We start from the raw sequence: 11,130 nt of genomic DNA on the forward strand, positions 1-11,130 counted from the left end.
AAAAAATACATGTGACGTAAGCTGAAACATTTAACGACTCATCATACAGTGTTTACTATTATCAACGTTTATTCAATAATACATGCGTCTCACAGATAGCACGAGAATTCTGTGCGGTCATTTAGCCCGTAGAGCTTTAAAGCATCCAATTTGAAAATCTAATCATTCTCTTTCTGCAGTAATTTACGATTCAGATCAAAATGTACATCTTTATCAAGTGTCTCTAACACCAAGAATTTCAATTGTGAAACAATATCTCCGTTCGTTGAAGTGTAATGCCACTGTCGATTTTTCATCATTCCTTCTGATGCTACTCTTGTGTTCGAATAGTCTGGTTTTGATCTTTCTAGTAGTTTTCCCGACATAAACAAGGCCACACAGGCACTTCAACAAGTAAACTAAGTTTTTGGATTCGCAAGTGGCTGTCACTTTCAGATCTATGGCTTTCCCACTTCGTGGGTGATTTATTTTTGTTCCTTTAATGATGGCATTACAATTGTTACAGTTCAAACAAGGCTGTGTGCCTTTGTGTTGAATCATAGGTTCAATCATGTTTGGATTCTTTAGAAGATCTAGAATGTATCTGCTCCTGGTAAAAGCGAATCTGGGATTCTCCTCAAAAATGCCTTTGAAGTCTGGCTCAGTCGCCAGAAGCTGCCAATGTTTCAATATTGATTTTTTGAACACATGACTCTATGTGGAATATTTCGAGACCACAACCATCCTTTTGGATTCCACTTTATGAACATATTGTAGGAGATCACTCCACGTTTTAGTAGCACATTTGGCTTCTGCTTTTTGTAGAATTTCCGGAGGGTACCCTCGGTCATGGAATCTTTCCAACATCATCTTAACTTGTCTGTCTGATTCTGCTGAATCTGAAACAATTCTTTTGGTCCTATAAATTTGTGAAATATGAAGGTTATTTTTCAAAGATGATTGGTGAAAGCTTCGATAGTGTAGCAGATTATTGCGATCCGTGGCCTTCTTGTTCAACGTGGTGGTGATTTCATTCTGTTCAATCTTCAACAGAACCTCCAAATAAGCTATCATTGTTTTATCAACCTGGTATGTAAATTGTATCCAATCATTGATGTTATTGAGATTGTCCAATTCATGTATCAAAACATCATAGCACATAAGCACGGAGACGCAATGTTTCACAATTGAAATTCTTGGTGTTAGAGACACTTGATAAAGATATACATTTTGATCTGAATCGTAAATTACTGCAGAAAGAGAATGATTGGATTTTCAAATTGGATGCTTTAAAGCCCTACGGGCTAAATGACCGCACGGAATTCTCGTGCTATCTGTGAGACGCATGTATTATTGAATAAACGTTGATAATAGTAAACACTGTATGATGAGTCGTTAAATGTTTCAGCTTACGTCACATGTATTTTTTCACTAAGTCAAATTATGCACAGTTACCTGTATTGTCACCAATTCACTATTGTTTTATAATGATGAACTTGATTCATGGCACTATTCATCCACTTTACGTTGACAAATTGATTTTTTAGATCATAGCAACATACCAGCATTTTGTTCCTTTAACATTCCAATATGGCCGCTATACTTGTGTACATCTTCACATCGTTTAGCATGACATCGTCTATTTCAAATTTTTGCAACCAAACGCTTTTAATGGTGGAAAATCAACACCACGCTTCGGCGTTCCAAGAAGCTTTGGGCATTTACGCGGCAGACTTGCGGCTTTATCGGTAAGCGTTAAGTGGTTCTGAGGTTTCGTTTGAAGCCTTGGTATGATTTGAGAAAAACAAGGCGCACTTAACACTGTTTTATTCTTATATTAAGTGTCTTCGTTTTTAGTCTAGAACAGCATGTTATTCACGAAAAGCACCCATCCTGAGGAAACATTAACTCTGTTTTCCCGGGAAACATTACTATGGTTCAGTAACCAGCTAGCACTATTATTTATGTTGACTATGTATTATATACTTGATTTATTCTACCGCTTGATGACTTATGAATTAGATTTCTTTTCAAGATTTCACCATGCATATTAAGTGGATTCACCTGGAATGGTTTACTATTACATCGTTGGTTGGTTAAAAACGCACTATATGTCGATGACATGTATTATTGTAAATATGCTTGAGAGAGAGATTCTTATGATTGCTTAAATGAGTTGTTCTAGTTCTTGTTACATATGATGATGTTTAAGTGTGGGTCCTCATCATATATATTAATTTACAGATTCCCCTGATGAAGTGCCTGATGGCATGAAATTCATGGATACAAATTGAATGTAATGTACAACTTGTTGATTTGAAGTTTAAGAAGATGGAATAAATATACCATTTGCAACTGATACCGGATGGTGTTGTTTTATGGAATACAAAGACTTGGTTTACAAGTATAACTTTTTTAAAGTATCGCAGCAGCGATCTTTTTCTTTAGATGCGCCCAGAGGCCGCCCCTGAATTCTAAGGAACGCAGTGGTGATTATTCCTAGAACTAAGAAAAGCCTGGTACAGGTAAGTTTATTAGTACTTTGCAAGAATAATGCAATTAAATACAGTTTGAATGCAAATGAATGCAGTTGGATTGGTTACAGGTAAGTCACTTATTTATAAAACAGTTGTAATACATTTTCAGTTACTATTGAGATTACTTTTTAAGTTAATTTTCAGATTACTTTTTAAATTACTTTTTCTACTCAGAGTGATATGCTTAAATGTCACACTGGGACATTTTCTAGATAAAAGGTGAGTAAATCAGTTTTGGTAAATATACAGTTTCTTATGTTTCATATAATTCTCAAACTCCACACTTAGGGGTAGATTTACAAGCCCCTTGCGACACTTTTACGCCGCTGTTGCGTCAATTTTGTGACACAGCAGTGGCGTAAATTTTGCGTCACTATGGGACATTTTTAGTATGTGACACATCTAGTGAGATGCGTCACAATGTAAAGTCCTGCGCCACATTATAACTGTGTCAGGTATAATGTATGGAGGATGGGCATTCCATCGCAAGGAAGCCCCGCAAAAGTGACGCAGTGAAATCTACCAGATTTCACAGAGTCAATTTTACGTACCCGCTGCGCCAAAACCTTACGCCTACTTTTAGCAGGTGTAAGGAGTTACACAGCACAGTAAGAATAGGGCACCCCTGAGCAGTGCTGGAGTTGCATCGCGCTTGCGACACAAATCCAGCACTGATGTCTCCTATACACTGAAAGATGTGTCACGCATCTGTCTATCCTTGAGCCATAGTGCGCCGCATTGTAAGTGCGGTGCATCCATGGTGGCGCAAGGGGTTTCGAACGTCAGGCAAAATAACTGGCGCATCCATGCTGATAAGCAGGGATGGGCCATTAATTGTAAATCTGCCCCTTAGAACAGTTTCACAGAAAAGCAGTCAATGTAATCCTATAGGAGAAAATGAAGTTCTCGGTTTAACATTAAGTACCTAAATTTGGGAGTTGGTTTTCTGGTGTTAGAACAAGGGTTCCCCCAGCATCAAGGATGCACTCTCAAAGCACCCCCAGCGGCACTAGAGTGGCCGGGTGCAGAGTGCTGAGGACAAATATTATCTAATGGGGGATAGGGGGCCTCCTCAAGGGCAGGCCATAAGGTTGAGAGAGCAAATTACCTGGACTTAAGCTCAGAGCAAAAGGGGGTTCAAGTAAGTACCCAAGGTGCACCCACATCGACACTAGGGTGGCTGGGTGCAGGGTGCTGTTTTGGCATCAGCTGCCCTGTGACTTTCAATGGGGATTCTCCCGTTCGAACACACACTACCGGCTTGGGCACCAAGATGTTCTGGAGGCAACCACTGGTTGGAGAGGTAAGTTGGAATGTTGTGGGATGCCGAGATACCATTGGTTCAGCCAGCCAAGGCCGTGGAGTGTTGGGTGCAGCGTCAGCTTCTTCATACTGGCTCAGTTCGTGGGGATCCTCCAGAAATAGGCTGCAGGCATCATCGGGAGACTAGAGGCAGGTCAGGGAAGACCAGATCCCAGGTCGGGATCATCTTGGACACCTCGTTGTGATGTTGGGCCAATCGAACTCAGGTCCTGGATGTCGGGTACAGTGTAGTGCAGATTCTGTCAGGACCAGAGTCTTTTGGTGAGCAAACTCGGTGCTCAAAGGAGCAGCCGCAACCACTGCAGGTGAAAGCGATGGGGCAGCGGGCCTGCTGGAGGGGGGATCTTGAGAGACTACCACAAGGGAAAATTAAATAAATAAATAATTTCCCCTCATGGTCGTCTCTCGAAATCCCACCGAGCCGGCCCCACTGCCCTACTGCTCTTAACTTGCAGCAGCCGCGGCTGCACAGGAGATAAATTCTGGTTGGGAAGGCATGGCAAGTCCACCGGTTTCTGGGGGGCTGCTGGCTGCAGGGCACACCAGGATTTTGCTGGAGCAGGTTGAGGTTAGCAAAGGCCTGTAGGGCTAAGGCCAAGTCAGTTGGTGTCCTCCTCTTCTTCCTTCAGCATGGCTGTTTGGTCCTTCTTCTTCTTGTTTCTTCTTCTCTGAGGAGGCAAGGTTCAGGGTTGCCCCTGAATACTATATTTAGGAATGTTTCAGGTAGGTAAAGGTTGGGACCAATGGGTCCCTTCCTTGGGGTGGGTACACCCCCGTTCATGCCACCTTCCAGTGGGGGAAGGGCACACCCCTCACTCTGGTTGGCTGGGTCCCCCACCTTCAAGATGACGGGGACTGAGAGTTGTGCTTTGTCTCGCCTCCCCTACCTGAGGCGTGGAGTGGGAAAAAGTGGGCACACCTCTTATCTTGGTTTTCCTGACGATTCTCCTGCCCAAAGTGGGTGTCAGAACCGGTGGGGGCCAATTGCTGGGAGCAACAAATGGCTGGGACAGCTCACAAAGGCAGCAAGCCTTTGAAGCTTCACCTTCATGGACCCTGCCCATCCTGGGGGAGGAGGCTTGGCACCTCTTCCCGGGAATGTGCTTTGCTTCAGGATTCAGAGAGCAGGAGGCTCTCGACCCAGGGGTCCAGAAACATGTCTGGGGGTGGCAGCTGGTCAGCAGCCTGTCAGCCAAGACACTTCGAGTCAGGTCTTTTTTCAAGGTGCATCTCTAAAATGCCCTCTTAGTGCATTTTGCATTAAATCCCACACTGGCATCAGTGTGGGTTTTAGGTGCTGAGAAGTTTGATAACAAACTTCCCAGTTCTCAGTAATCCATTATGGAGCTGTGGAGTCCATAATGACAAACTCCCAGACCATACACTATTTTTGGCTGTACTGAACTTACAATGCCCAAGAATAGACTCAGGCACTGTAGGGGTACATGGCTTATGCCACTGTAGCCTCAACAATGGTATAGTGCACCGTGCAAGAGGGGTGGCTATACTAGAGGCAGTGGCTGTAGGCCTGATACACAGGGATGTGTGCCATGTCGACCCTTCATTTTCTCAGCACCAAAACATGCAGCCTGCAATGGCAGTGTTTGTGTGTGTTAGGGTACAGGGCCTCTAATGGTGGCACAGAATGTGCTGCATCCCTGGAAGGCCTTCACTGGTCACGAGGCCCTTGGTACCTATGGTTCCTTTTAGAAGGGACTTACATGTGGCTAGGGAGGTGTCAATTTGGGAGTACAAAGTGCAATTTTAGGGAAAGAACATAGTCCCTGGGTACCTGGTTGGCATTGCACACTCAGTCAAAGTGCATCAAAATTAGGCAAAAAGTGTGGGGGGGGCAACCATGCAAAAAAGGGCACTTACCTACACAACCTCCCCCCGAAACGAAAGAGGATGAGACTATCCTTTCCCTAGAGAGTCTTCATTGTCTAAGTGGAAGAACCTGACAAGTCCATCTGCATTTGCATAGGCTGTCCCAGGTCTATGTAGCACTGAAAAGTCCATTCCCTGTAGGGAGGAGGACCACCTATAAAGTTTAGGATTTTCACCTTTCATTTGCATTAGCTTTTTGAGAGGTCAGTAGTCAGTTTGAACTGTAAAGTGAATACCAAACATGTATGGTCTCAACTTTCTCAGGGACCATACCACAGCAAGGGCCCCACTCTCAATGGCTTTCCAATACTGTTCCCTGGGAAGTACCCTCCTGCTTATAAAAGCAACAGGCTGGTCTTGGCCATCATCATCATTGGTCTGGGATAGAACTGCTCCTATCCCTAGCTGAGAGGCATCAGTCTGCACAATGAACTGATTTGTGTAGTCTGGAGGTTTGAGAATTGGTGATGAGCACATGGCTTCATTCAGGGTGTCAAAATCCTTTTGATAGCTAACTGTCCAGTTTACCTTTTTGGGCATCTTTTCACAATGGAACCATATCCTTTCACATACCTCCTGTAGTGCCCATTCAAGCCTATGAATGCCCTGACTTGGGTCGGGTTGTTTGAGCCACCCAGTCCAGGATAGCTTGGATATTAGGTTGTAGGGGGTTGTACTTGGCCTCCAAAAACAAGGTAGCCCAAGTATACAACTGTGCCCTGCCCTATCTGTCATTTGGTTGCCTTGATAATTAGGCCTGCAGTTTGCAGGGCTTTTAACACCTTCCCCAGGTTTATCAGGAGATCCTGCCATGTGGAGCTAAAGAAGGCATTATCATCAAGATATGCTGCACTAAAGGCCTCCACTCCAGCAAGGACTTGATTCACCAACTTGTGGAAGGTAACAGGGGCATTCTTTAAACCAAAGGGCATAACCATAAACTAATAATGCCCATCAGGTGTGGAGGATGCTGTTTTTTCTTTGGCTCCTGGGGCCATGCCAATCTGCCAGTACCCCGCGGGCAGAGTCCGAACCACAAGACCGATTCCCGGTGGAGCTGCTCTGACAGCTATAGGGGAGACTGGCTCTGGCACACCGCTATGGCCGTCACCTACCCAGCCGGACTTCTGACATATATCTTGTCTCTTTCTCTGCTACTGTCTCCTTCATGTGGACTCCCTGCTCTCCCTGGCCATTTTGGATTCAGATTTTTGTGTTCGCTAATAACGCCTGTATTGAATATGTAATCATTCTGTAATGAGTGTGAATATTTTTGTAACTTGTAATACGCTGTTTCCTTATGACTGCTGCTTTCCCCTGAAGTCCCTTTTCCCCCCTCTGGTCTGCTTGACGCTCTCTGCAGTCCTTTTACCCTGTTTACCTTTCCCCCTCTTGCTTCCATTCCACATAAGAATTTTGTCTTTGCTATCTAACGCGAAAATAACGTATGTTATCGTGCAATCTCATGTTTCTCTACTGTCTGTTCTCACCGTGGATTCCGAGTAACCTTGGCCGTTGCCCGATGGAGCTGTCCTATGCAGCTATTGAGGAGTCTGGCTATGGTTCACCCCCTCGGCAGTCACCTTCCCAGCCGGACATCGGACACTGTTTTTAACGGTGCTTCACAGTCTTGTCTATCTTTCACTTTGACTGCTTGTTTCCCGTAAAGTCTCTTCCCCCTCAGGTCTTCCAGATGCTATGTGCATTCTTTTTCCCCTGTTTACCTTTCCCCCCTCGACTCTCCATTCCACATTAGACATTTTGTCTTTGCTACGTAAACGCGAATATACCTTATATTATCGTGTAATCGCATGATTTTCTACTGTCTGTTCTCACAGCGGAGTCCGAACAACCTTGGCCGATGCCCGGTGAAGATGTCCTATGCAGCTATAGAGGAGTTTGGCCCTGGGTCACCCCCTCGGCCGTCATCCACCCAGCCGGACATCTGACATTATTTTCCTCGCCTCACCGTTATGCTTCCTTCCCTCTATCTTTCTCCTATGTTGATACTTGGAATTTGTAACTGAAGTAATTATGTAATCTGTAACTTGCTGATCCTCATGTAAAGCGCTCTGATACCTCCGGGTCTAGCCAGCGCTATATAACACTTTGCAAATAAATAAATAAATAAAGGTACTAAGAAATGTGGCTGTACCAAATTTATCAACTCATCAGCTCTTGGTAAGGGGGGGAGCATCTTTTTTGGTGAGCTGAGACCTCTGTAGTCCACACAAAACTTCATTTCTCTCTTTCCACCATGTGGACGAGGTTTGGAGACTAGGTCAAAGGTCAGAATGTATTTATTTCGGTTCAATTAAAACCATAAAAGATACATCACAAATATTCACATACCAGTTATTTAAGTACAATTGATAAAGCTTCACCTTCAATTAGTAACACTTCATCAAGGTAAAGGGCAATAGCAAAAATAGACAATAGAATGACCTATCCGCAATATAATGATTAAATACTATAATAAATACATTAAAACTAGGCATTTGTTGTTTTATAAAATCATTTGTATGGAGTGCTTGAATCAGTATCCATTACTCGATAATAACCTCATCCTCCTTTATTTATATCTTTCAGTACAATTCCTTACATGATCTTCTGAAAACTATGAATACTTTTTTAGTGCAATTATAAAGTCACAAAGTTACCTTGTAACAACATTAAGTCATAAAGTGCGTGTGCATAGCTTATTAAAACTTTTTTGTAAATCCTTAAAACTTCAGCCCAGCTTTAGCTCTTATGAAACTCACATTAAATAAATATTTGCTTAACACTGAAAAAAAAATTTGGGTTGTATCTGTTTTCAATATTCTTTCCGCCTCTAGACAAAACCTAGTTTTCATGTGTCTACAAATGGGTTGGATCCCTTCGTTCCTGGGTTTATCATATGCGGGACGAAAAAATAATACATGTAATTAATTTTCTTTAATCTCATTTTGACATAATAAACAGAAGTCAATATTATTTACATCATATTTACTAATCCATTTTGACATGTACACATTAATTTGTAGCATGCCATATCTAAACCTCATGTATAAAGATATGGCTAGTTGTGGACGTACTTCATCCAGAAAAGATTCAAAGCTTGCTACTTCTTTAAAAAGAAGGAACTTTGTTGTTACTGTACCAGTTACCGAGCTATGTAGCACACTATTTTGAATGTAAGCCCAGAAGGACTTTAGAAGTTTCCTGGAAAGTATTGTCAACTGAGTTTGTTCTTCCCAAAAAATGAGATAGACCTAGTTCCCCAAACCAAGAAGAGACATGCTTGAGCCACAGGATGCTCCTGCTCTGATCAATCTTTAGGATCTCCTCTAAGCTTTCCTTATAGTGTATCAGTTCTATAGTTGACCAGAGTCGCACCGAAAATAGTAGAGGTCTTCATATAGCGTGGTGGTGTGTACATTTAACATTTAGGTCCATAACATTGGGAGCTAAGGGTGTTCATACAGGTAGACTTAATGATATTCTAAAAAAATTGTTTCTCCTAGTTCAAAACTCTTTTTACAGTAGGGCCCCCATATTTCAGCCCCATAAAGAGAGGCTGATTGTGCTCTATGTTTAAATACCTCCAAGACGAGGGACACCACTTTCGAGATACTGCTCCTGTGTCTCAATTATTATCGGCAATGAATTTTTAAGCAAGGTAATCTTGTTTTTTTCCAATTGTGGTTTCCAAGATAATTTTGTATCTAGGGTTATACCTAAATAATTAAAGCTTTGCACATACCCTAACTTTTGGTTGTTAATCACTAAATTCTTTTTAAAAGATCGATGTGGGTTTATTGCCATATACTTAGTTTTGCTGGAATTTAATTTGAGGTCCTTCATATTGCAATATGTATGGAAAGAATCCATTAAGCATTGTAGGGGGTTTGTGATATCAATATGGTGTCATCAGCAAATAAAAGAGCTGGTACCGGGTCCCACCCAACTTTGGCGAATCGTGTGTGCATTTGTGCAAATAGCTTGGGATATCATTTACATACAATGAAAATAATGTGGGCGCCAGTACGCGCCTCTTGCGTACACCCTTCTTACAGGGATAGCCTTGGTGAGTTCGCCCCTCAGGCTCCATCTTACTTTTGCAAAATGTTCCTCATGTAATCTTAATTATTTACACGGGTAATTCGTCTGGCACCCCTTGGCATTTCAACAATTCCCTAGGGAAGTTTTGAGGTATAAGATCAAATGCAGCCTTTAGGTCTACAAAGGCATTATACAGATGGCCCATTTTTAAATGTATGTATTTACAGCATAAGCATATAAATCTAAAAACCTAATCGTTTGTACTAGTTTTCATTCTAAATCCTGCCTGGAATTTTGAGAGCACATTATTCGCTTCAAGTCAATTGTTCAATTTTGTTTAAAAAGTGCCTAGCAAAAAATGTTTGTAAAATGTCAATTAAACTTATTTTTTGATAATTTTTGGTGTCATAACGACTGCCTTTCTTATAGATCATAGTAATTTCTGCCCCTTTCTAAGATTCAGGCATTGGTGCACCCGAGGCTATTGCATTGCATTGTATGGGCCCCAGACACTCCTGTCATGCCTCAGCAAATCACCGGTATTTTGTCGGGGCGGGGCGCTTTGCCTGGCTTGACTACATCAACTGCCGTCAGAGTTTCTTCCAAGCTTAAAGTAGATAATTAACATTTGGATTTGTTACAAAATCTACGATAGTAGGTGTTTGTTCAGTTTCAGATGCTGCGTAAAGGCAGGAGAAGTGGTCGACCCAAGTATTGGCATCAAGAAAAAGGTCATTTGTATCCCTACCTGTCTTGTTTCCTTTTGTTATTAGTCACCAAAACCTGCTAGATCTTTGGACTTTGCTGCTCTGATTAAGTCCATCCAATTATTATCATCCCAGGTTTTTTTTGCATAAGCAATAATTCTCTTATATTTAATTCTTTTCTTCCTTATGTACATTATATTATTATTTTTTATTGCTAATATAATTTCAGCTTTTGCTTCACAGCACTCCTTATTATACCAGGGGTTAGCTCCTACATTTAAATCATTTCTTCTTCCGCCACACTTCTTTGGTATTCTACTCACAATTGGTGCTAAAGCATCTAAGAGGGCATGGTGTAAGGCCAGTATTGGAAACTCTACTGCTGGTAAGTCTATGTAGGGGAAGATGATATCTACAAAGGTATTATAGATCTGCGCCATCGACTGGTCATTTCCTAAAATGTGAGGCCACGTTAGGGCTTGACAGTTGTTGCTCACTAGGATGCCATCTATGGAGATATTGTTATCTCCACTACTCAAGGTGGTGGCAGACAAAAACTGAGTTGCTAGTGTCAAATGTCAGGGACGGTGATCACTCTCGGTTCTAATGTCTTCTATTAAATCAAGTATATTACGCCAGAACTCAATGGATAA

General features: G+C 42.1%; 1 long non-coding RNA gene across 1 annotated transcript; it reads left to right on the forward strand.

Moving 5' to 3' along the window:
* The first annotated feature begins 1,654 nt into the window (after positions 1 to 1,654).
* On the forward strand, positions 1,655 to 8,248 carry LOC147734777 (uncharacterized). The gene is made up of 3 exons (XR_015307606.1): positions 1,655 to 1,727; positions 2,224 to 2,504; positions 7,565 to 8,248. It is a non-coding gene; the product is annotated as an uncharacterized LOC147734777 (long non-coding RNA).
* Positions 8,249 to 11,130: the final 2,882 nt, after the last annotated feature.

The sequence above is a fragment of the Lissotriton vulgaris genome, chromosome 1_2, assembly GCF_964263255.1.
Source record: "Lissotriton vulgaris chromosome 1_2, aLisVul1.2, whole genome shotgun sequence".
NCBI classification, from domain to species: Eukaryota; Metazoa; Chordata; class Amphibia; order Caudata; family Salamandridae; genus Lissotriton; species Lissotriton vulgaris.